The 26,587-nt window shown below is 37.2% G+C and overlaps 1 protein-coding gene and 1 long non-coding RNA gene across 3 annotated transcripts in view; one reads left to right on the top strand and one right to left on the bottom strand.

Moving 5' to 3' along the window:
• The window catches only part of ZNF385D (zinc finger protein 385D), a 776,796-nt gene that overhangs the window by 617,846 nt on the left and 132,363 nt on the right, over positions 1–26,587 (bottom strand). The gene's annotated exons all lie outside the window — the stretch shown is intronic.
• On the top strand, positions 10,779–23,231 carry LOC134736362 (uncharacterized). The gene is made up of 2 exons (XR_010120337.1): positions 10,779–19,162; positions 19,234–23,231. It is a non-coding gene; the product is annotated as an uncharacterized lncRNA (long non-coding RNA).

The following is a 26,587-nucleotide window of genomic DNA, read 5'->3' as shown; positions in this document are numbered from 1 at the left end:
TTTTGGAGCAAGGTCCTGCCATCTTCTGCAGATAACTACTCTCCTTTTGAAAGATAGCTCTTGGCCTGTTACTGGGCTTTGGTGGAAACTGAACGTTTGACTATGGTCATCAAATCGCCATGCCACCTGAACTGCCTATCATGAACTGGGTGCTTTCTGACCCATCTAGCCATAAAGTGGGTCATGCACAGCAGCATTCCATCATCACATGGAAGTGGTATATACATAATTGTGCTCGAGCAAGTCCTGAAGGCACAAGTTACATAAGAAAGTGGCTCAAATGCCTATGGTCTCCACTCCTGCCACCCTGCCTTCTCTACCCCAGCCTACAACAATGGCCTCATGGGGAGTTCCCTATGATCAGTTGACAGAGGAAGAGAAGACTAGTGCCTGGTTCACAGATGGTTCTGCATGATATGCAGGCACTACCAAAAGTGGAGAGCTGCAGCACTACAGCCCCTTTCTAGGACATCCCTGAGGGACAGCGGTGAAGTGAAGTGAAATCTTCCCAGTGGGCAGAAGTTCGAGCAGTGCACCTGGTTGTGCACGTTGCTTGTAAGGAGAAATGGTCAGAGGTACGATTATACACTGATTCATGGGCTGTAGTCAATGGTTTGGCTGGATCGTCAGGGACTTGGAAGAAGCATGCTTGGAAAATTGGTGACAAAGAAATTTGGGGAAGAGGTAGGTGGATGGAACCTTCTGAGTGGTCAAAAACTGTGAAGATGCTTGTATTCCATGTGAATATTCATCAACAGGTGACCTCAGCAGAGCAGGATTTTAATAATCAAGTGGACAGAATGACCTGTTCTGTCAACACAACTCAGCCTCTTTCCCCAGCCACCTCTGTCATTGCCCAATGGGCCCATGAAAAAAGTAGCCACGGTGGCAGAGATGGAGGTTACGCATGGGCTCAGCAACATGTACTTCCACTCACCAAGGCTGACATGGCTATGACCACTGCTGAGTGCCCGATTTGCCAGCAGCAGAGACCAACACTGAGCCCTCAATATAGCAACATTCCTCAGGGTGATCAGCCAGCTACCTGGTGGCAGGTTGATTTTATTGGACCTCTTCCATCATGGAAAGGGCAGAGGTTTGTCCTCACTGGAGTGGACATTTACTCTGGATATGGGTTTGCCTAACCTGCACACAATGCTTCTGCCAAGACTACCATCCATGGACTCATGGGATGCTTTATCCACCATCATGGTATTCCACACAGCATTGCCTCAGAGCATTAGCCTTCTTTACGGCTAAAGAAGTATGGCAGTGGGCTCAGACTGATGGAATTCACTGGTCTTCCCATGTTCTCCATCATCTTGAAGCATCTGCATTGATAAAACACTGGAATGGCCTTTGGAAGTCACAAATACAATGCCAACTAGGGGACAATACTTTGCAGGGCTGGGGCAAAGTTCTCCGGAAGACCATGTATGCTCTGAACCAGCATACAATATATGGTACTGTTTCTCCCATCGCCATGATTCATGGGTCCAGGAATCAAGGGGTGGAAGTGAAAGTGGCACCACTCACCATCACCCCTAGTGATCCACTAGCACAATTTTTACTTCCTGTTCCCACGACATTACATTCTGCTGGCCTAGATGTCTTAGTTCCAGAGGGAGGAACACTGCCACCAGGAGACACAACAATTCCATTAAACTGGAAGTTATGATTGCCACCTGGACACTTTGGGCTCCTCCTACCTTTAAGACAACAGGCTAAGAAGGGAGTTACAGTGTTGGTTGGGGTGACTTTACTTGCACTGTCAAGATGAAATTAATCTACTACTCTAGAATGGAAGTAAGGAAGAGTATGCATGGAATATAGGGGATCCATTAGGGCTTCTCATAGTATTACCATGCCCTATGACTAAGGTCAATGGGAAACTACAACAGCCCAATTCAGGCAGGACTACAAATGGTCCAGAACCCTCAGGAATGAAAGTTTGGTTTACTCCACCAGGAAAAATCCCCCGACCTGCTGAGGTGCTTGCCGAAGGCAAAGAAAACACAGAATAAATAGTAGAAGAAAGGTAATCATCAATACTAGCTATAACCACATGACCAGCTATGGAAACGAGGACTGTTGTCATGAGTATTTCCTTCTTCTTTTCTTAAAAACATGTTTATGCATGTATAGACTTGTACTAAGAAAATGTCTTCCTTTTATTTCCTTTTTCTTTATCACATGACTTGAGATTTTTTGACTTCACATCACATTTAAATGTTGTTAACTTTCTGTAATAGTATTTGGGTTGGGGTTTGGTGCATTTTTGGTTGTATGAAGGATAGTTGTATTACGTTAAGCATAATTATGACATTATTGCCTTTGTTTGAAGATTAAGTATGATCTCAGGAGATGTGTATGGGTCCAAGTTGACAAGGGGTGGACTTGTGATGGTTAATACTGAGTATCAACTTGATTGGATTGAAGGATATACAAAGTATTGATCCCCTGGACGTGTCTGTGAGGGTGTTGCCGAAGGAGATTAACATTTGAGTCAGTGGGCTGGGCAAGGCAGATCCACCCTTTATCTGGTGGGCACAGCCTAATCAGCTGCCAGCAAATATAAAGCATGCAGAAAAAAACATGAAAGAGTGAGATGGGCCTAGCCTCCCAGTCTATATCTTGCTCCCATGCTGGATGCTTCCTGCTCTTGAACATCAGACTACAAGTTCTTAAGTTTTGAGACTTGGACTGGCTCTCCTTGCTCCTCAGCTTGAAGACAGCCTATTGTGGGATCTTGTGATCATGTAAGTTAATACTTCATAAAATCCTATATATATATATATACACACACATACATATATATGTGTATATATGTACATATGTATATACATATGTATGTATATGTGTGTATATACATATGTATATATATGTGTGTGTATATATATATCTCCTATACAAATAAATAGGATATATATATATAAACTCCTATATATATACACACACATACATATATAGTATATATATGTACATATGTATATACATATATATGTGTGTATATACATGGATATATATGTGTGTGTGTATATATATATCTCCTATACCAATATATATATATCCTATTTGTTCCATCCCTCGAAGAGAACTCTGACTAATACGGTTTAATTGACTCATAATTTCACATGGTTTAAGAGGCCTCAGGAAACTTACAATCACGGTGAAAGTCAAGGGATAAGCAAGTAACTTTTTTACAAGGTGGCAGGAGGGAGAGAAAGAGGGAGAGAGAGAGAGAAAGAGAGAGTGAGAGAGTGCACAGAGGAAACTGTTATTTTAAAAAACATCAGATCTTGGGAAACCTCCCTCAGTATCATGAGAGCAGCATGGAGGAAACCATCTCTGTGATCCAATCACCTCCCACCAGGTTTCTCCCGTGACACATGAAGATTACAATTTAAGATGAGATTTAGGTGGTGACACAAAGCCAAACCATATCATTCTGCCCTGGCCCCTCCTAAATCTCATGTCTTTTTCACATTTGAAAACCAGTTATGCCTTCCCAACATTCCCCTAAAGTCTTAACTCATTCCAGCATTAACTCAAAAGTCCAAGTCCAAAGTGTCATCCAAGACAAGCCCCTTCCACCTATGAATCTGCAAAATCAAAAACAAGTTAGTTACTTCCAAGATACAATGGAGGTACAGGCATTAGGTAAAAGTTCCCATTCCAAATGAGAGAGATTGGTCAAAACAAAGGTGCCACAGGCCCCATGCAATTCTGAAACCCGGCTGGGCAGTCATTAAACCTTGAATTTCCAATGTCTCCGTTGATTCTATGTCTCACATCCAGGACATCCTGATACAAGGGGTGGGCTCTCAAGGCCTTGGCAGCTCTGCCCCTGTTGCTTAGCAGGATTCAGTCCCTGTGGCTGCTTTCATAGGCTGGTGTTGAGTGCCTGCAGCTTTTCCAAGTGCAAGGTGAAAGCTGTCAGTGGATCTAAATTTCTAGGTTCTGAAGAATGGTAGCCCTTTTCTCACAGCTCTTCTAGGAAGTGCCCCAGTGGGGATTCTGTGGGGGCTCCAAGCCCACATTTCCCTTGCATATCCCCCTAGTAGAGGTTCTCCGTGAGGGGCTCTGCCCCTGCAGCAGGCTTCTGTCTGGACATCCAGGTATTTGTCTACATTCTTTGAAATCTAGGCAGAGGTTCCCAAAACCTCAGCTCTTGTATTCTGCACACCCGTAGACCCAACACTATGTGGAAGCCTCCAAGGCTTGGGTCTTGCACCCTTTGAAGCCATGGCCTGAGCTGCACCTTGCCCATTTTAGCCATGGCTGGAGCTGGAGCGGCTGGGATGCAGGGCACCAAGTCCTGAGTCTGCACAGAGTAGTGTGTCCCTGGACTGGGCTTACAAAACCATTTTTTCCCTCCTATGATGGGCCTATGATTGGAGGGGCTGCTGAGAAGATCTCTGACATGCCCTGGAGACATTTTCCCCATTCTGTTGGTTATTAACATTTGCCTTCTTGTTACTTATGCAAATTTCTGCAGCAGGCTTGAATTTCAACCCAGAAAACGGGTTTTTCTTTTCTACTGCATGGTCACGCTTCCAATTTCCAAACTTTTATATTCTGCTTCCCCTTTAAACATAAGTTCCAATTTCAAACTATCTCTTTGTGAACACATATAAACAAACACTTTCAGAATCAGCTGGGCCATATCTTGAATGCTTTGCTCCTTAGAAATTTCTTTTACCAGATACCCTAAGTCATTTCTCTCAAGTTCAAAGTTCCACAGATCTCTAGGGCAGGGGCAAAATGCCACCCAGTCTTTCTGCTAAAGCATAGCAAGAGTGACCTTTGCTCCAGTTCCCATTAAGTTCCTCATCTCCATCTGAGACCACCTCAGCTGGGACTTCATTGTCCCTATTACTATAAGCATTTTGGTCAAAACTATTCAACAAGTCTCTAGGAACTTCTGAAGTTTCCCACATCTTCCTTCCTTCTTCTGAGCCTTCCGAACTGTTTCAACCTCTGCCAGTTACCCAGATCCAAAGTGGCTTCCACATTTTCACATTATCTTTATACCAGGCTGGGGAGGACTCAGGAAACTTGCAATTGTGGTGGAAAGCAAAGGAAAAGCAAGTACTTCTTGACAGGGCAGCAGGAGAGAGAAGAGCAAGAGAGCACACATAGAGGAAACTGTCATTTTAAAAACTGTCGGATATCATGAGAACTCCCTCACTATCACTAGAACAGCATGCAGGAAACCATGCCCATGATCTAATCACCACCAACCAGGTTCTTCCCTTGACACATGGGGATTACAATTTGAGATGAGATTTGGGTAGGGACACAGAGCCAAACCATATCACTCCCTATATATATGGTCCTAAGCAGTATATAGAACTAGTAACAGAGGTGATTTTCTTAGCGCTAAGGTTAACATAGATCTGGCAAATTAAACTACACATTGACAAGTAATAAACAATTAAATAAAAGCAGGGGGTTAGGGAAAGGGCATGTAGGTAAATGGTAGCTTATGGGGTCAGCTGAAAAACAATCAGGATTAATAATACTAACGCTTACTGAGTACTTACTATATGCTCTGGACTGATTTGCATGCTTCAGATGTATTAATTTTAACCTTCACAATTACCCCTAAGAGTTAGAGTTCCCATTATGAGTCTAATTAAGCATTTGAGAGTACCGAGGCACAGAGAGGTAAAGTAACTTGCCCAAGGTCCCACAGCTAGCAAATAGTAGCATGAGAGTTTGATCTGCATCATTCCATTATAAAACTCTTGCTCTTAGACACTGTGCTTTACTGCAGACTGAGAGGAAGCAGACAGAATCAAGATTCAGAGACTGAATTTCTGCCCAAGACATTTTGATTCCATGCTGTGAGGTCAAAGAGTATAGAATGAACAGTGAGGCCGGGCGCAGTGGCTCACTCTTGTAATCCTAGCACTATAGGAGGCTGAGGCAGGTGGATAGCTTGAGCTCAGGAGTTCGAGACCAAACTGGACAACATGGTAGAACCCTGTCTCTGCTAAAAACACAAAAATCAGCCTGACACGGTGGTGCGTGCCTGTCATCCCAGCTACTCTGGAGGCTGAGGCATGAGAATCACTTGAACCCAGGAGACAGAGGTTGCAGTGAGCCAAGATCATGCCACTGCACTCCAGCCTGGGTGACAGCAAGTCTGGCTCCAAAAAAAAAAAAATAATAATAATAAAAATGCACAGTGATATGGGTTGAGGACACAAGCTAATGGAACCAGGAAAATCTTTCTGAAGGAACGGGAATAGAATATATTTTAAAAGACCTTAAATTTCACTGAAATTATGAGTATGTCACAGAAGGAGGTAGTATCTATCAGTGTTCAGTGTAACCACCCAGAGAAATGCATTCTGAGAGCAAAATGCTAACTAAAATCACTCGATGAATTATCACCAAAGAAATTAAGGTGATTATAACAACGTCTACTATATTCCTCGAACAATCTGTGATTGAGAATAAAGACATAAAAAGCAATTTTCCATAGAACCCCTTATTTGAGCAGTCTGACTGTAGTAGGTTACACAGGATTATCTTTACTAATTCACTTCAGTTACCAAGCACTATGACTAAAAATTCTCTAAATTAAAATCTATAATCAGCATGTAAGGTTACCAATTCATCCTACTTCACCCAGAACTTTCCTTGTTTTAATACTGAAAATCCTGTGTGCTGAGCAACTGCTTTCTCCAGGAAACCTGAGACGGTTTGCTTAGGACAGTCCCTGTTTTAAAACGTAAAGTCCTGCTTTCAGAGAACCCTGTAAGTCCTGAGCAAACCGAGATGGTTAACCATCTTATCAGGATAGTACATTATATTAACACCCTGCTGTGGACTGAATGTTTGTGTTCCCCCCAAATTCATATCTTGAAACTTTATTCCCCAATGTGATTGTATTATGAGATGAGGACCTTGGGAGATTAGAATTAGATGAGGTCTTCAAGGTGAAGTTCTCATGGATGAAATTGGTGATCTTACAGGAGTCAATAGAGAGTTGTCTTCCTCTCCCTGCTCCCAGTAATATGAAGACAAAACAAGAAGTTGGCACTTTGTAACCTGGAAAATGGCCCTCATGAGAACCTGACCATGCCAGCACCCTGATTTCAACTTCCAGCCTCCAGAACTGTGAGAAATTCATTTCTGTTATTTATAAGCCACCAAGTCTTAGTCTTAGCAGCCCAAACTAAGATACACCCCACCATAATTATTGTAAATTTGATTTCCAAAAGCAGAATTTACATGGTAAAATTCTTTACAGAAAGCAATTTAAAATGAGGAAGAAAGAAATCAATTTGAATTGTAAAAATATGTATTAATATCATATATTTAAGACATCGTACAACAAAAGAAATAGATGTTGGAGCTATCAAATAACCTCATAAGTGGTATAATAAAATGTTAATACAATCCAGTTTTCTTACAGACCTATTTTAAAGAATATTATAATTTCACAAATGTTTTAATTGAAGACAAAGTAAATATTAAAAAAGTAAGTATCATTAGACATGGTGAAACAGCAATAATCAGAGAAAATATTTTATATTTTAAAACTGTCCTTGATATTCTGGGTGAAAGAAATGTATATGATAATTTAATAAAAAATATCTAAAAGTCTGCCCAGACATATGTTGAACTTATCCTACAGAATAATAGCATTTCATGATTTACAGGTCAAATACTTTAAAACATATCAATAGGAAAAATTTATAAAATGGTACCATTTAATTTTTATATTGTTTTGTACATGAAATTTGTACATAAAGTCAACATTGTAGATTTGTACATAAAGTCAACACTGTCGATTTATATACTGTTGTTCATGCAAGAAAATCATTGAACATTGAATAAAGTAATGTTATCCTACATTTGGGTATCAATGAACTATAAAGTGAACATAAAATGTTCTGGATGAAGTGTGTTAAATCACTTGTATCATTTAGTTTGATCGCAATTAAAAATAACTGGGTTCAATACAACTGGTATGCTAAGAAGGAAAGGTAAAACTTTGCAACCTTGTCCTCATAGGTCAAAATAACGGCATTTAAATTATGAGAAACAGGGCTGGACAGTCTTGTTCCCAGTGCCCATCTAGCAATATCTTCTCCTGTCTTTTAAAAGATATTTTGAATGTTAAGCAAAATGCTGCACTAAATCCAAGTATAATTCCCTTTTCATTAAAAACAGAAATCCAATACTTATCAGTTAAGCCCAGAGCATAACAGAACACAAGCCATACAAGATGGTTTCTGAAAAACAACATTTTAAAATTAGTTTTAAAATCTGTTTGTTTTTTAATACTGTGACCTAAGTTCTGAGTGTTTGCTTAAGTAATTGTCTTCGATGAACTGTCATAATGGTAGAAATGTAGCAGAGGCAGAGAAAGTTAAGTAGCCAGATCAGCCGAACAGCAGTATTCTCTGAAACCCCCACCTAATCAGCAAGACCCCTAGACAACAAGCAATGGTCCATGAGTGTTTCCAAGGGGAGTTTCTGAAAGAAATAAGGAGCTGTGGTTCATTCTAAGATGCAGAATGTGGACTCCAAAATTATGACCACTCTGCAGAAAAATGAAGAGGATTCTAGGATCTAAAAATATTGTGGATCTTGTTATGAGTTCCAGGCAGTGGAAACACATAGTTTGCCAGTGGCTTGCTGATAAATGATTAGGGACACAGGTGGTACTTTCACAGTTTTTTTCCAGGATAAAAGACACAGTTAAAAAGAGAAAAGCAGAGATGGAAAATGAAGAGCCAAAATAAGACTTATGTGTTTTTCTGAGGCTTGACGCCTTTGATTAAAAGAAGACAAGGGCATCCTGGCAGGAATCCTAACTCCACCATGAGTATTTAAAATGACATGCACGAAATTCAACGATGTACAGTAGTTAGAGAAAAAATGTGGTTATAACTGTAGAAGTTATATCAACTGAGAATCTCAGGTGAAAGGGAAAGGATTCATGGGGGAGAAGGTATTCAATTCTTCTCAGAGGTAAACAACAGGGAAGAATATAGGACATAATTACTTTTCCCCAAAGCAGATCACAGTTCATCAACCAAATATATATTTTAAGGCAGACTGGTAACCGTGATGAGAAAGATATAAGCAAGTTTTGGCCCAATGAGACAAATGATTGGAATATATCTTCTAAACATAAAATGAATTCAGAAGGAAAAGCATGTGAGTAATATCAATTGACAAGAAAACTAACCTATCGAGAAATTCACAAATCAAGGGGAAAGGAAATAGTGGAAAATACTTAACTGAGAAAGGAAAAACGGAAAGAAATAGTAGTGATATGAGTATATGGCATATGAAATTTTTTTAAGAAAAAAACAAATTATTTCATTTTTATAATCATAAACCAGTTTGGTTGCTTTCAAATTGCAAAAACAAGCAAAGAGCACCTTCTACCATAAAACCTTTCTTTTAGAATACAATATGAGAACGAAGAGTGGCCCTACTAGTTTTTTTTTTTTTTTTTATATACTTTTAAGTTTTAGGGTACGTGCACAACGTGCAAGTTTGTTACATATGTATACATGTGTCATGTTGGTGTGCTGCACCCATTAAATCATCATTTAACATTAGCTATATCTCTTAATGCTATCCCTCTCTCCTCTCCCCACCCCAAAACAGGCCCCAGTGTGTGATGTTCCCCTTCCTGTGTCCCTGTGTTCTCATTGTTCAATTCCCACCTCTGAGTGAGAACATGAGGTGTTTGGTTTTTTGTCCTTGCCATAGTTTGCTGAGAATGATGGTTTCCAGCTTCATCCATGTCCCTACAAAGGACATGAACTCATTATTTTTTATGGCTGCACAGTATTCCATGGTGTATATGTGCCACATTTTCTTAATCCAGTCTATCGTTGTTGGACATTTGGGTTGGTTCCAAGTCTTTGCTATTGTGAATAGTGCCGCAATAAACATACGTGTGCATGTGTCTTTATATCAGCATGATTTATAATCCTTTGGGTATACACCCAGTAATGGGATGGCTGGGTCAAATGGTATTTCTAGTTCTAGATCCCTGAGGAATCGCCACACTGACTTCCACAATGGTTGAACTAGTTTACAGTCCCACCAACAGTGTAAAAGTGTTCCTATTTCTCCACATCCTCTCCAGCACCTGTTGTTTCCTGACTTTTTAATGATGGCCATTCTAACTGGTGTGAGATGGTATCTCATTGTGGTTTTGATTTGCATTTCTCTGATGGCCAGTGATGATGAGCATTTTTCCATGTGTCTGTTGGGTGCATAAATGTCTTCTTTTGAGAAGTGTCTGTTCATGTCCTTCACCCACTTTTTGATGGGGTTGTTTGTTTTTTTCTTGTAAATTTGTTTGAGTTCATTGTAGATTCTGGATATTAGCCCTTTGTCAGATGAGTAGGTGGCGAAAATTTTCTCCCATTCTGTAGGTTGCCTGTTCACTCTGATGGTAGTTTCTTTTACTGTGCAGAAGCTCTTTAGTTTAATTAGATCCCATTTGTCAATTGTGGCTTTTGTTGCCATTGCTTTTGGTGTTTTAGACATCAAGTCCTTGCCCATGCCTATGTCCTGAATGGTATTTTCTAGGTTTTCTTCTAGGGTTTATATGGTTTTAGGTCTAGCAAAATAGCATGGTACTGGTACCAAAACAGAGATATAGACCAATGGAACAGAACAGAGCCCTCAGAAATAATGCCACATATCTACAACTATCTGATCTTTGACAAACCTGACAAAAACAAGAAATGGGGAAAGGATTCCCTATTTAATAAATGGTGCTGGGAAAACTGGCTAGCCATATGTAGAAAGCTGAAACTGGATCCCTTCCTTACACCTTATACAAAAATTAATTCAAGACGGATTAAAGACTTAAATGTCAGGCATATGAAATTGAACTCCATCTGGGTTTATTTGGCACCAACCTAGAGCAAATTGCTGAACTAAGACGTGTAGGAGATAACAAGATGAATAACGACACATGAAGGAGTTTTCTTGATTGAAATTACAAAACATTCAGGAAAGATAAAAATGTGGTAGAGATGGGCTCTTAAATTAACTGAGGAAACTATAAATTGGGACTACTTTCATAATCCCTGGAGTCAAATTGCCTAGCTTAGAATACTGGCTTTCTCACTTACTATCAGCATGCCCTTAGACTTGTTACTTAATTTTTCTTGGCCTCAGTGACTTCAGTAGCACCTGTTTCACAGAGTTGGGGAAAGCAATTAAATGATATATGCAATAGTTAAAATGGAGACTGGAGCACAGTTAACATTGGCAAGTGTTATTTGTACTGTTGTTGTCATTATCATTATAATGTACAGGCTGAAATAAAATTTATTCTACTAAAAGCACAGTTTGAAACACACTCCTCATTAGCTTTTTTAACAGTTTAATCAAAAGTTTGAAAAAACTAGCGTAATTTGGAAATTTAATTCTAATTCTTTTGGATCTAACAAACAAAAAGTTAAATATATTAGCATCAAGAACTTTAGATCTTGATAATGGATGTTAAGATTATAGATTTCATACACACTAAGGAAAAAGTATATACCCTAGCTCCTGTAGTTAAGCACATTTTTAAAATGTGCACTGAAGTGATGAACATGGTCATTATTGTGTCTATTGTAACAAAGATATAATAAGGTTATATTATATTTTTATTATATATAAATATATATTATGTATTTTTTATTATAAAAGTTATAATAAATGTGATCAGGCATGACTCAACGAAGAGTATCTAAATTATAATCACATAACTTTATCTTTCATTTTAACAATGCCTTGTAATTTATGTAGTGATCCGAAGAAGTTATGGACTTAAACTATGTAATGTTAGCAAAATAATTACAAATGATCCCTATGCAGACCATGTAAATGAGCCAGAAGTGGAAGCATATAGCAAAACTATGTAAAAAGTAGCAAAAAACCTCTAAGGATGTCCATTTGACAGATGTGAATGATGAATGGAAGCTTCTAAAAATACTAGTAACAATAAACACTGTCGATTTGGCTATAATCCAAGCCAAAAAAAAAAAGTCTATATATAAGTAGGCTCATTGTTAAGGGCAGATGGCATGCTATTCCCAGAAAATGTCAACTTCCTAAAATCAGGCCTGATAGCATCACACCCCAGTTTTAACATTTTCAGTGGCTTCTCAACCAGTACATGGTAAATTTAGAACTTAGCATGGCATCCAGTGCCCTTATCTTCCTGTCTCCAGTCTACCATTCCAGCCAAATTTTTCATCATTCTCTCTTTACTCAAAATGTAACCTAAATCCTAGTTGCATCAGACTACAGAGGAGTCAGGTCTAGTATATTACTTTGAACTATATAAAAGTCTAGGCATTAAGCTATTTTTGACCTACAAAATGACAATTTCATTCAACCTAATACATAATATAAAAAAAGGAGAAACCATAGCTTCATGTTAAATTCATTGCAAATCCAGGCAAATTACACCCCAGGATTCTTAGAGAGCCTGAATATTATAACTAAATAACTATTGCTTAAAAAAGAATTCTTATTAGGGTACACTGTTTTGGGAGTTGAGTTTTTCCTGGATGTCTTTCTTCCCTTTTCTTCTTCAGTACCACTCTTCATCCTTTTCCACCCTTTTCTGTGACTGAAAGGCTAATCTACACTGACTGCTAGACTGCTGCCACTGGCTCCCTTGTCCTCTGACTTTGAATTGGATGCAGCCATTAAGATACCTAGCAGGAGATCAGAAACAAGGAGGATCATGAGTCTGAATATTTGGCCTCCTACTCCCGCCATGCACCTCTGCCTCATCCTGGCCATGCACTCGTACTAATGGCCACGTCTCAAGATTTCAGTGTGTACCTAACTCTCCTCTTCTTGAGTTTCTGCAACTGCTCCCTCCTCTCATTGTGTAGGTCTAGGGTGAGATCAACTTCACCATTATCCTCATGAGTTTCCTTACACATAGCCCACATCTTTGTAAATGTTGCCTTTATTAAACCTTTTACAAATTATCCTAATTTGAGTACATCATCTGTTGTCTGCTGTAATTCTAACTGACACAAGACTAATTCTTCATATTATTCACATTTAATTCTTACTACACTTTAAGGAAGGTTTGGTTATTATGTCATTTTATAGATAAGGGAAATTAAGTTCATAGAGACAAATTAATGTGTCCAACATGAAACAAAAAATGTGTTACAGATCAAGGGTTGCAAGCCCAGCAATGTGACTCCAGAGGCTACAGTCCTGATGGGTGATGGGAAATTGTAATTTTGGTTTTCTAAAGTGGGGAAAAATAAATTTCAGAAACCATACATTGATAAAAAGAAATAATGATAATCACACGTTTTCTGAACAGGTTATTAAATGTGTAGTCTCAGATGGTATGATGGTATGTTTTTTGGACACGGTAAAGAATTATGGGAACAAGGTTTTAGACTTCAGGATACTTGGCAATTTTTGGTCTATACTTTACGGAAACACAGAAAGGACTATCTTATTCAATTTGCTGATGCTGCAAAGCTAGGATAGAAGGCTGATAGAATCAGAATTTCAAATACATTTACAGACTAGAAAAAATAGAGTAAATGAAATGAAATACAAAGGCAATAAATATCACGATATGTTTGTAATGGTCAAGTGTCTTGCTTGCTAGAGTCTTTTTTTGTGGGGGAAGTTTCATTTTAATTGAGATATAATTTATATACTATATAATTTTCTCTTTTTCTGGGTACAATTCAGTGGTTCTTAGTACAGAAGCAGAGAATCTCATTTATTGGCTCAAGTAACTATATAATCTAAAGGAGGACATTAAAGGTAAACACATGAAGGGTTTTCAAAAGATGTCATTAGGTAAGTTCTCCCCCTCTGTCACTCTCTTCTCTGTTTTCCTCTATGTTGGCTCCTGAGCAAGTTCCTATCACCAAAAGGGTTGATATTTTACCCCTCTCAGGTTCTAGTCTAGTTGAAGAGAAAAACTCTCTGAAAAATCTCTAGAAATCACACATGGTTGCATATCATTGGCTCTGAAATAGGCCATGTTTTCACACTGAACTATAGTCAGGCATCTGTAGTACTCTGATTGGCAACGCATGGATCCCATGCCCACACCAGAGAGAAACCTAGCTCCACACAACCACAAGAATTGCAAGTTGGAGAACTGGGGTAATACAAAGAAAGTCAGTCAGAAATCATTAAGCAAAGTGTTAAAGTTATATCAAGCAAAACGATAATTAAAATGCGTATCGACTACAAAATTCAAAACAATTTTAAAAATACAGAATGTGGAAGGCATAGCATAACTACAATATGATTAATATGAAAAATCTCTTGGGGTTTTTAGATGCCATTAAACTCAGTATAAACCAACTGGGTGATCTGAACACTAAAATAGGCTCAGACTGAATTGATCAATGTATATTGTTTACAGCAACAGTGGCAATATTTACATTGATCTGCACTTAACTGATTACACCTGAAATATTGTTTTAGGTGCTAGAAACTACATTATAAGGGAGATACTGAAGAGCTGGTGTCTATTCAATTGAGATTTATAAATGTGCTTGGAGGACACAAAACTTGAGGAATGGTTGAAAAAACAGGAAGGAATGTTCAAGTGGGAAGATGGACAATTCAATGAGGTTATAATATCTGTGTTCTAATACTGAAAAAAGAATTTCATATGGAAAGAAAAATAGATTTATACAAAGCAATTATTGGCTGAATTAAGACCAGTATAAACTTTTAGCAGTATTTTAATGCCTTACAAATTTGGAAATGTGTTTTAATAGGAGAAACACAGTGGTGTTAAGTAGCGGGTAGGTAACTACTTCATAAATATGTTACCGAAGCTTTATCAGATTGGGTCAAACATGGGACTAGAATCGGCCTTATGTATTTCCAGCTTGGAATTCAAGGAATCCTACTACCTGGATCCAAACTTCTGTCACTGTTCACTAGTTATGAAACTGAGAATCCTCTACAAACCTCATTTCTTAATCTGCAAAATGAAGATAATAGTCTCTTCCTTTTAGAGTTGTGGTATTAAATTATTAATACCCACAAGGAACTTAGGTTAGTGTATGGCCCATATTAAGTACTCAATTTTAGCCATTATTATTGCTATATAGTTGATGATGAGTACTTAACTTTCTTTGCCATGCACGTAGATTTCCACACTTAGTTGTGACAGGGCTAAAAAAAAAAAGGCTTTCCTTTGTGTTACACAACATATGGCAGGTTGAGCATCTTAAAATATTGTTCTGCAGTAAAACAGACTATAAGGTATTCACATAATTCTTTCATAACAAGCTATTTCCAAGAGCTCAGTAATCATACAGGTCCAATTTTTGGCAAAGCTATGAAGCTCTGGTGATGCACTTCTCTGCTGGAAAAGCCCATAAAACACCCACTGCTTCTCTTCCAAGTTTCACTCCTCTAAAGGATCAAAAGTCTGAATCTCCTCACTAAGAAAAGGTATTGGCCAGAACTCAGTAAACACCCTCAGAAGTTATTGTAAAGGCCTAATTTAAACAAGAACATCCAGATTTTGCTTATACCTCAGAATCAAAACAAACTCTCATGCCTGATCTCGACGTGTTTGGTTATCTTTGGAAGATCACAGACATATGTCAAAATAAATTCTATATTACACAGGAAGTGTGAACTTTGCCTTCACCAAATCAAGGGACTAACCTAAAATTCTAATTTTCTCAACTAGGATCAGTTGTAATCCTCTAATTTTTGAATCTTATTAACCCAGTCACAGACTGAAATGTTTCAGAGCTTAACAAGGCTCCAAACTGAGAAGTCCATTGTGGCCGACTGTGCCACGCGATCATTCCTTGACATTTTTTCCACTCAGAGAATAAAACTGCAGTCATTTGGTTTACAAATAACAAGGAAGAAAGTCCTTTGGGTTATTTATCCCTAATGTTAAGAAAACAAAACAATAGCACTAAATCTATCAATGATATAATCATAGCTAGAGTTTTCAAGCCTTAAAAAGGAAATCTTGCTAATTGGAAGCATTGAAAACAATATACGGTTCAAACACTGTCAAAGATTAGAGAGTGAATTATTATGTTTCTTATAGTTGACGTCTGCGGCCCAGATTCTAAACTGTTAATTATTTTTTAAACATACTGAAACCACACATGCTACAAACATAGGCATAGATACAAACTGAGTTGCATTTTAAACATGATTCTATTTTAAAACAAAGGAAAGTATAATCTATTTATGTAAACATATTTACTTGTATATTGGTCAAAATCAGCAAGAGCAAGTAAATATTGAGTAACTATTATGTCCTATACATTGTTCTAAAGGCTGAGGATGTACAGTATAGTGAACAAGACATTATAGTCCCTGCCTTCTCTTCTAGCAGAGGAGAGAGTGTAGTAGGTAACTTCGGAGATGCCCCACCAGTGACCCTGGCCTCAGGGTCTTCAAGACCTTGTTGCAGCCTCACCTCATTGTCTGTCGCTGGACCTAGAGATTTGCTTCTAACTAATACAATACAGTAAAAATGATAGGTTATCATTTCCAACATTAGGCTATAAAAATCTGATGAAAATCTTGCTTGCTCTCTCTCTGACTCTACTTGCATGCTTGCTTTGATAAAGCTAGCTGCCCTAAGAAGATGCCCATGTAGCAAAGAAGCGAGGGAGGCCTCCAACCAACATCTAGCAAGGACCTGAGGTCCTCAGTCTAGGCTGGAGTGGGTTCAAAAAAAGAAGAAACAACATTAGGTAGAAGTGACAGCAAATATTCTCGAATCTTTAAAGGAAGTTTTTCCTTAAAGAGGAACAAAGAAACATGGTAATCAGATGAAACACAAAACCTGGGAAAAACATTTTTTTAATGTACTGGCCTCAGGGTTTGGTGGGTATGCTGTGATTGTACAGAACAGCCTGCATGGATAGACACAAAAGTACTCCTTAAAGATGAATTGGCACCAGTGAGGGGTGATGGTTCACTTATTTGTTTGTTTACTCAAAGGTGATAACTTTGTTAGGAATGCGACCAGTCGTCTTTGGAAATCTGAATTAATTGGCAGTATTTTAAAACTATTTCTCTGATGTTCAGTACATGTCCTAAAATGGCTGCTTGATCGAATCACATCACAAACTGGCCTAGATTTGAGCACCCTTTGGCCCATTGTGTTTGGGGGCATAGAGTTCCTAGAGCAAGGCCAAAAAAAAAAAAAAAAAAAAAAAAAAGATAAAAATTTTTAAAAACACACAGGCAGAATCACTTTAAGTATTTTAATACTGAGAAGAGCAATTTTTAAATAAAAGCAGGGGATATTATAATGTATCCTTATGTTTCGGAGAAGGGAGAATTTTATTATGTAGGGAAGGTGGTGATGAATTTTGGAGTAAAGGTTTTTAGAAAGTTATGAAATGGGATACAGGGCACAGGTTTATCCCTTGCTAAGAGCCATTTGGTTAACCTGCTCTATCGGGAAGGAAGGTGGAGAGAATGGATACACTTGCAGGCAGGCTGGTGGTGGGAGTCTTTTCTTCCAAAATCTTCAAGTCTCTCATGAAACAAAAGACAAGAACTTAAGCTAAATGTGAGAAATGGGAGGAGGAGAGAAAATGAACTCATCCACTTTGTGAGAAAAAGAGATGATGAATGTGAAACTTTCCTTGTAGTGATTTGCTGTAATTGGAAGTATGGTGCAGAATACGGAGAGGTACATAAAAAAAGATTGAGCCGAGATTGTGCCACTGCACTCCAGCCTGGGCAACAAGAGCGAAACTCAGTCTCGAAAAAACAAAAATGCTGTTAATTTTTGTTTGTTGATATTTATCCTGCAACTTTACTGTACTTGTTTATTAGTTCCCATCGGATCTCTATTGGTTTCGGAAAAAAAGCCCATTTTTCCTTTTGTTCCCTGTGCCTTTAGGGTCATATTAAAAAAAAATTGCCCAAACCAGTACCATGGGGCTCTCCTCTAGTAATTTTATAGATCCATGTCTTATATTTAAGTCTTTGATCCATTTGAGTTGATTTTTCAATGGGGTGCAATATAGGGATTAAATTTTATTATTGCTTGGTATGATAATATAATAAATATAACATAATAAAAGCATGGAAATAGTCCAATGAAGAGCTAAAAGAGAGCGGCTCTTGAGAAATGGGAATGGCAGATGCAATCCAGAACTCAAGAAGAGAGCCTGGTCTTCCACAGAATTGGGAACCCCTCCACTGTGAAGCCAGGAAGAGAGTCCTATAAGCTCTCACTTCTAATTTCTACCCCATTTCCAGTTCCTAGCAAGGTATTTAGAAATTCAGATGTGAGTTCTTCACGTGCTACTTTTCACCCTTAACACCACACCCATAGTGTAGACAGCTTTCTATGGGTTTTACTCTCATTTCTAGTGCTGAGTAAAGGTGGTATTTTAAAAATAATTTTATGTCTAATATGCTGTAATCACTTTTGAGTATTATTCAAAATATCTCACTTCTATGTTTTTTTGTATTTCAGATTTCTGACCATTCTCTCAAACCAATAAAGCCTGGAGACACTGAGATCATGACCTGGCGATTTCTATAAGGCTACTTAGGGCCCCAGCTGCCCTTGAGAAGTAAAACTCAAAACTCAAGCTCTTTGCCACCAATCAGAGGTAGAATTATAATGGAGAGCTAAAGAAATTTCTCTATCTCCAAGCCCCAGGTGAAGAGCTAGGGACTATTCATATCAATTGCCTCCAGGGAAGAAAAATAATGAGAGAGGGAATCTGAATGACTGAACATTACTGAACAAGCACTTGTTAGTATAATAATTGTCAACCTTGGCAGATTCAGCTGGGAGGAAAATTGATGATAGTGGCTTAGCACAACTGTTTCAACCAAAATGACAGTGGAGTGGGCAGCAGGAGATCTGCTAAGTGGAATAAACAAATGGCCACTAAGAGGAAAAAGTCAAAGGAAAATATTCATATGGGGTTTCAATTCAAAACACCAACACACATTTTTGTAGACTAGATAAACTTCTATTTTCTAAAACTGCTCATTTTTGCTGAAGCTTCATTAACCATATGTTACCAGTCCTCTTATTCCTCCCTATCGCTATCACTGTTCCATAATACTCAATAGAGACATTCTCTGAAAAAGAATGCCCTGACAGCCCGCTATATTTTGTGTTTATATAAAAAACACACTGTATGTAGCAAACCTGCACATTGTGCACATGTACCCTAAAACCTAAAGTATAATAATTAAAAAAAGACATTGTAGATTGGATAAAATTCCCTTTAAATTGTTTTGTTGATATTTAATCCGAACAAAAAATCTAGTAGACATTTTTTTCCCATGTGTGCTAAGTGGAATGTTTTAAGAGCTACCACTGAAGAAAAGAAATTTTCTTGTCTTCTTCCACTAATATTAACGAAGCATCATTTTTTTCCTTTCATCTTCATTCATATAAGCAATTGCAAATATATTGAGATTTACTGAATTACATTTAACGCCTATGAAATTTAATACCTGTTCATTAATTCACTCAACAAAACTTAGATTCTAACTAAACTAGGAAGAGTTGAGTGTCATCTTGATCATTATTTCATTTGGAGCAGATATTATATATGGGTCAACAACAGGCACTTTTCTAAGTCGAATTGTATTTGGAGAAACAATTTATTTTATATTTATAAAGTAAATGTGGAATTCATTTTATAAACTGTGCAACAAAGGAAAATATGAAATCAGAAACACTTTATACTATACTATATAAGATTCGTTAGATAAGTTGGAAATATATGTCCAGATTAGATTATATCTAATTTGAATAAACAAAGAACATATATTTTTGATTACTTTTCAGGTGGCCAATAATGAATTAAGATAAATTATACCAGTAACTGGACTATAAATAACAGTTCACCTGATTTCTCTGTCAATGATGAAGGCTCCTGACATTCTTGTTAATTGACAAAAATTATATACATGTATGGTGTACAACATGATTTTTTGAAATGTATACATTGTAGAATGGCTAAATCAAGCTAATTTATGCATTAGTTTGATCATGCATCAGCTCACATATTTTTTTTGTGGTGGTAAGAACACTTAAAATCTACCGCAACAATCTACTCTCAGCAATTTTCAAATATATAATATACTAACGAAAGTCACCATGATGTACAATAGATTTCTTGTAGTTATTCCTTTTAATTGAAATTATGTGTTCTTTCACCAATATCCTTTATTACCCCACTTCTCAGCCTCTAGTAACCACTATTGTACTTTCTGCTTCTATGAGTTAAATTTTTTCAGATTCAACATATAAGTAAGATCATGTGGTATTTGTCTTTCTGTGCCTGTCTTATTTCACTTGACATAATGTCCTCCAAGCTCATCCATGTTGTTACAAATGACAGGATTTCCTTCCTGTTTAATGCTGAATAGTTCATTGTGTGCATAAATATACACATTTTCTTTATTCATTCATCATTGGTGGATATGTAGGTTGATTTCATATCTTAGCTATCATGAATATTTCTTCAATGAACATGGGAGTGCAGTTATCTATTTGACATACTGATTTTATACTCTTTAGATGTATACCCAGAAGTAGGATTGCCAAATCATATGCTAATTCTATTTTTAATTTTTTGAGGAATGCTCATACTGTTTTCCAAAATGGCTCTACTAATTTACTTTCCCACCAATCATATACAAGGCTTCCCTTTTAACAATTCACATCTTCACCAACACCTACATTTGGTCTTTTTGCTAATAGTCATTCTAACAGATATGAGGTAATAGTTCATTGTGGATTTAATTTGCATTTCCCTGATGATTAGTGATGCTGAACAGTTTTCATTTACTTGTGGTCATTTGTATGTCTTCTTTTGAGAAACATCCATTCACTTTTTTCATTTTTTGATCAGGTTATTTGTTTACTTACTATTGAATTGAGTTCCACATATATTTTTTGGATAATAGTCCCTTACCAGATGTGTGGTTTGCAAACATTTTTTTCCTTTTCTGTAGGCTGTCTCTTTACTCTCTTGGTTGTTTCCTTTCCTATGCAGAATTTTTTTAGTTTGCTGTAATCCCATTTGCTTTTGGAAAAAGAAGCCTATTTTTCCTTTTGTTCCCTGTGCCTTTTGGGCCATATTCAAAAAAATCAATGCCCAAACCAATATCATGGGGCTTTCCTCTAGTAATGTGATAGATCCAGGTCTTGTATTTAAGTCTTTGATCCATTTGAGTTGATTTTTCAATGGCGTGCAAGATAAGGATTAAATTTTATTATTTTGCATGTGAATGTCAAGTTTTCCCAGCCCGATTTGTTGAAGGGACTGTCACTTCCCTGTTGTGTGTTCTGGACACTTTTGTTGAAAATCAATTGACAACAAATACATGAATTTATTTCTGGGCTCTTTATTGTGTTCTATTGGTCTATGTGTCTGTTTTTGTAAAAGTACCGTGTTGTTTTGATTATTATAGTTTTGCAGTCAATTTTGAAATCAGGTAATGTGATGCCTTTGGCTTTGTTCTTTTTGCTCAAGATTGCTTTAGCTATTCTGGGTCTTTTGTGATTCCAAGTGAATTTTAGGATTGTTTTTTCCAATTAAGTGTAAAATGTCAGTGGAATTTTGATAGTGATTGCATTGAATTAGTACATCACTTTGGATAGTATGGACAATAATATTTATTAACTCTTTCAATTCATGAACATGGAATATCTGTTCATTCATCTGTATCTTGTTCTATTTCTTTCATTGATGTTTTATAATTTTTAATCTAAAGACCATTTTCTTGACTTTTTCTTTGTTGGATATTTCATTGTTAGTGTATAGAAATGCTGTTAATTGGCCGGGCGTGGTGGCTCAGGCCTGTAATCCCAGCACTGTGGGAGGCCCACGTGGGTGGATAATTTCAGGTCAGGAGTTTGAGACCACCCTGACCAACATGGTGAAACCCCATCTCTACTAAAAATACAAAAATTAGCTGGGCATGGTGGTGGGCACCTGTAATCCAGCTACTCAGAAGGCTGAGACGGGAGACTCACTTGAACCTGGGAGGCAGAGGTTGCAGTGAGCCGAGATTGTGCCACTGCACTCCAGCCTGGGCAACAAGAGTGAAACTCAATCTCAAAAAAAAAGTGAAATAAAATAAAAAATGCGGTTAATTTTTGTTGATATTTATCCTGCAACTTTACTGTACTTGTTTATTAGTTCTAATAGTGTGGGGTTTTTTTGGTGGATTCTTTGTGTGCAAATAGAAATTAATAGAAACAAGTGTACCCATATTCTCCACCTTCCTTCCCATCAGATGTCTTTTATTTCTTTATCTTGCCTAATGGCTCTAGCTACAACTTCTAGTACTGTATTGATTAAAAGTGTCAATACTGGGCATCTTTGCCTTCTTCCTAATCTTAGAGGAAAAGCTTTCAAAATGTAGTTTGACGTTATTAATACCTGTGGGCTTATCATATATTGACTTTATTGTGTCGAAATAGATTCTTTCTATACCTTATTTATTGAGAGTTGTTATCATGACAAGATGCTCAATTTTCAGCATCTATTGAAATGATATACTTTTTGTTCCTCATTCTGCTAATGTGGTATATTACATTTGTTGATTTGTGTATGTTGAGCCATCTTTGCATCCTAGTAATAAATCTCACTTGATCATGGTGAGTTATTCTCTTAATAGGCTATTGAATTTTAGTTGTTAATATTTTGTTGAGAATTTTGCATCTATGTTCATCAGGAATAATGGCCATAGTTTTCTTTCCTTGTAAAGTGCTTGTCTGTCTTTTGTCTTTTGTATCAGGATAATGCTAGCATCATCGTAATGTTTCCTCTTTAATTTTTTGGAGCAGTTTGAGAAGGATTGGTATTAGTTTAATTAAAATGTTTTTGGGGTTGGGTGCAGTGGCTCATGCCTGTGATCCCAACAATTTGGGAGAACAAGGCATAAGGATTGCTTGAGCCCAGGAGTTTGAGACCAGCCTGGGCAAAAAAAGGAAGATCGGGTTTCAAAAAAAAAAAAAAAAAAAAAAATAGCTCTGCGTGGTGGTACACGCTTATAGCCCCAGCTACTCAGGAGGTTGGGATGGGAAGACTGCTTGAGCCCCACAGGTTGAGGCTCCAGTCAGGCATGACTGTGCCATTTCACTCCAGCCTGGGTGACAGAGCAAGACTCTGTCAAAAAAAAAAAAAAAAAAAAAAAAAAAAAAAAAAAAAAAAAAAAAAAAACCCACAACAACAACAACAACAAAACAGTCACGCACAAATTTTAAAAAATGTTTGGTAGAATTAAGCAGTAAAATCATCAGATCCTCGGCTTTTCTTTGACAGGAAATGTTCCATTATTGATTTAATTTGGTTGCTCTTTATTGGTCTGTTCAGATTTTCTATTTCTTCATGATTCAGTTTTGGTATATTGTATTCATTGAACTTTTTTTCTAGGTTTTAATTTTTGACTAAATCTAACTTTTGATTAAATCATTGAATTGATCAAAGGCCACACGTGTTTTACCACATGAACTCAGCAGTTTTTAATGAGTTAATTTATCTGATTTTTATCTGATTCTGAAATTATATTAATCCATTGTATATTATGTGTTTGTTTAAAAATTATATATTTAAATTAAATTAAATAATAAAAAATAATGAATATCTGTTCCTGACTTTAACAATCTGTTCACTTTTCTGACTCTTAAAAATTCAGTGTGATACAGATACCTAGAGAGTAGAGTAAGAATGGGGTAAAATATAAACCATGTGTTAGTTTAGGGGCTATTACAAACCATGGCAAAGATGATAAGCTAAAATTCCATCAGGGATCATTTGGGTGGGAATGTCACCAGGTGAAAGATACCCAAGATAAAACTGTAGTGAGTATTAGGAACCATGACCCATTATAGGGTGTACATCTTCCTAAAGCCATTCCAATTAAACAGAAAAGAAAGTTTATAAATGGTTCTGACCAAAAAACAATAAAACAAATGAAAAAGAACTTTACACATCAAATACAGTTGGCACAGTTTGACAGTTTTAATTCAAAACTACTGTTCAGTGTACATCAGCTATTGCCATAATAACACTATGTAACAATCCACAGAAAAACTGAGCGGATTAAAACAAGTGTCATTTATTCTCATGCTTACACCTCTGAGGGTAGATTGGAATCAGTTGATCTCAGATTATTTGGCTGGCCTTGGCTACAAGCTGCAGGTTCAATTCAAATTAGCTCCATGTGTCTCATTGTGGAGCCCAGGCTGAATGATTAGTAGCCACTCAGAACAAGAAAGTAATTATGCAATCATAAAGTCTCTAATCACATCATTTCACCAAAATTGCATTGGCCACAGCAAGCCACATGGCTAAGTCTGAAGTGAAGAGGTTGGAATATATACTCCGTTTGCCATGAATTTGTGTCAGGAGTGAGAAGTAAAACTGAGAAAAAAATATTGTAACTAATAATTTAACCTATCACATCTGATCAGTTGCTATGTGACCCTGTGCAAGATATTTGTGTTTAAAACTCAGGCTTTAGAAACCTATACGCCTGATTTAAATTCTAGCTAATCTACTCACTAGTGGTACAACCTTGGGCAAGTTAATTAAATTTTCTCAGCCTCAGTTTATCTGTTTATGAAACAGAAATTACAAGAATAATAATACCCACACCTCATAGGTTATAAGGATTAAATCACATAATCATTTTAAAGCGACTAGCACTGTTCCTGGAATGCGGTTAACATTAAAAATTAATATTAGCTAACATTAACTGCGTTAGAAAGGACTTGAAGTAAGAAAATTGGTACTATGCTTTTACTATATCAACTGATATTGCAACTAAATTGGATAAAAGCAGATGCAAATTACTCCAAAACATTATTTATTTATTTCCTTTTAATTTTTTTTTTTTTTTTTTTTGAGACAGAGTCTCACTTTGTTGCCCAGGCTGTAGTGCTATGGTGTGATCTCAGCTCACTGCAGCGCCCACCTCCTGTGTTGAAGCAATTCTCCTGTCTCAACGTTCCGAGTAGCTGGAACTACAGGCAGGTGCACACCACCACGTCCAGCTAATTTTTGTATTTTTACTAGAGATGGAGTTTCACCATGTTGGTCAGGCTGGTCTCGAACTCCTGACCTCAGGTGATCCACCTGCCTCAGCCTCCCAAAGTGCTGGGATTACAGGCTTGAGCCACTGCGCCCGGCCTCATATTTTTAAAACCCAATTTACTTTTCCTGACCTCATACTCTGGAAGCAGTAAATGGACAAATAGGTAAATTGAAATAAAGACTGATAGAGAAAATCATTACAATTCATGGTTTCACTATGACAAACATGCCATTTAGGCCATATTCTTGTTTATCCCAATCAAATAAAGTAATGGAAAATAAGTGAATGAATAAATGAATGAATGAATATGACAACCAAACTAAAACAATTCTTGGTGGCTATACACACCCCTCTAGGCCGTCCTACACAAGCTGACAAAGGGCATAAAGGAATTTCATGCTGGTCAAAAGAAATGTGGTTCCTTAAAGTATTTGTAAGTCATAACTTGATAATTCAGCTTTATGGCACCATCTAATTTGATTTCTTGTTGAAAAAAGCAAACTGTATTAGAATACTTTTTGCTTCAAATCATAGAGTCAACTCAATGTTGCTTAATTGAAGAATAAAAATATACAGAAGGGAATTTGATATTAGCTAAATCAACAAGCTGCCCCTATTGTCAACAGTTGCCTCAGACCCAAGCCTCCAGGATTCAAGCCAGGATATAACCCTATCGGTTAAAAAGACTGGAGAAAATGGGTTTGCTCATTCCAGCTCTCCCCATTTTATACTTATTCACAGCCTCTTCAGAGAACTGGATAATGGGTATCACACAAAGTAAGGCAATGGTTCCGACTCCTAACTGGTCAAAGGACATGAGAGACAGATGAGATCTTGGTAGAGTCAGGAAAATGAGTGCTGTCAAATAATTTCAGGATGATAAACTAATTTGAAAGTTTTCATACTTAAATAATTTATTGATGCCTAAATGAAAAAATAGGACATTACCATTTGTTTTCTTTATATTTTAAAATATTATAAGTACTCTAAGACATTTTTTATTGCAAATCTATACCATTTCAAATTTATATGTTAACTTTTCGAAGCGAGTCTGAAATTTTAACCATAATTTATAATTTACTTTGTATATATGGTTAAAGCCCTGTGGGCTGCCCAGATTAGAAATGGCTGGTGGTTAGGGGGGACCACTATCCACCTCCATAGCAAGAAGTTTGGTGTCTTCTCTTAATCCAAGTCTTTTCACCTTTACATGATCATCAGGAATATTTACTAGCTAAGAGTATAATTGAATTCATGGGAGATTGATTTTAATCACCCCTAAACCTCCTACTAGGTCTGATTTGAGGAAAAGGAAAAGGACATTGGTAGGACACATTGTTTGGGGCGGCCAAGCAGCTGGGCAATCACTGGACTCCTGGAGATGGAGCTGACTTGGCTCAGGAATTAACCTATCAGGAGTTATTTGTTTAAAAAGGACCCTGTGTAATCACTGGAGGTGACTGCCCCTTTGGTCAGGACTGAGCATTAATTTAAAGACTTCTCA

Source organism: Symphalangus syndactylus, chromosome 1, assembly GCF_028878055.3.
Source record: "Symphalangus syndactylus isolate Jambi chromosome 1, NHGRI_mSymSyn1-v2.1_pri, whole genome shotgun sequence".
Lineage (NCBI taxonomy): Eukaryota > Metazoa > Chordata > Mammalia > Primates > Hylobatidae > Symphalangus > Symphalangus syndactylus.
The sequence above is the reverse complement of the archived record's forward strand: the minus strand, read 5'-3'. Positions and strand labels throughout refer to the sequence as shown.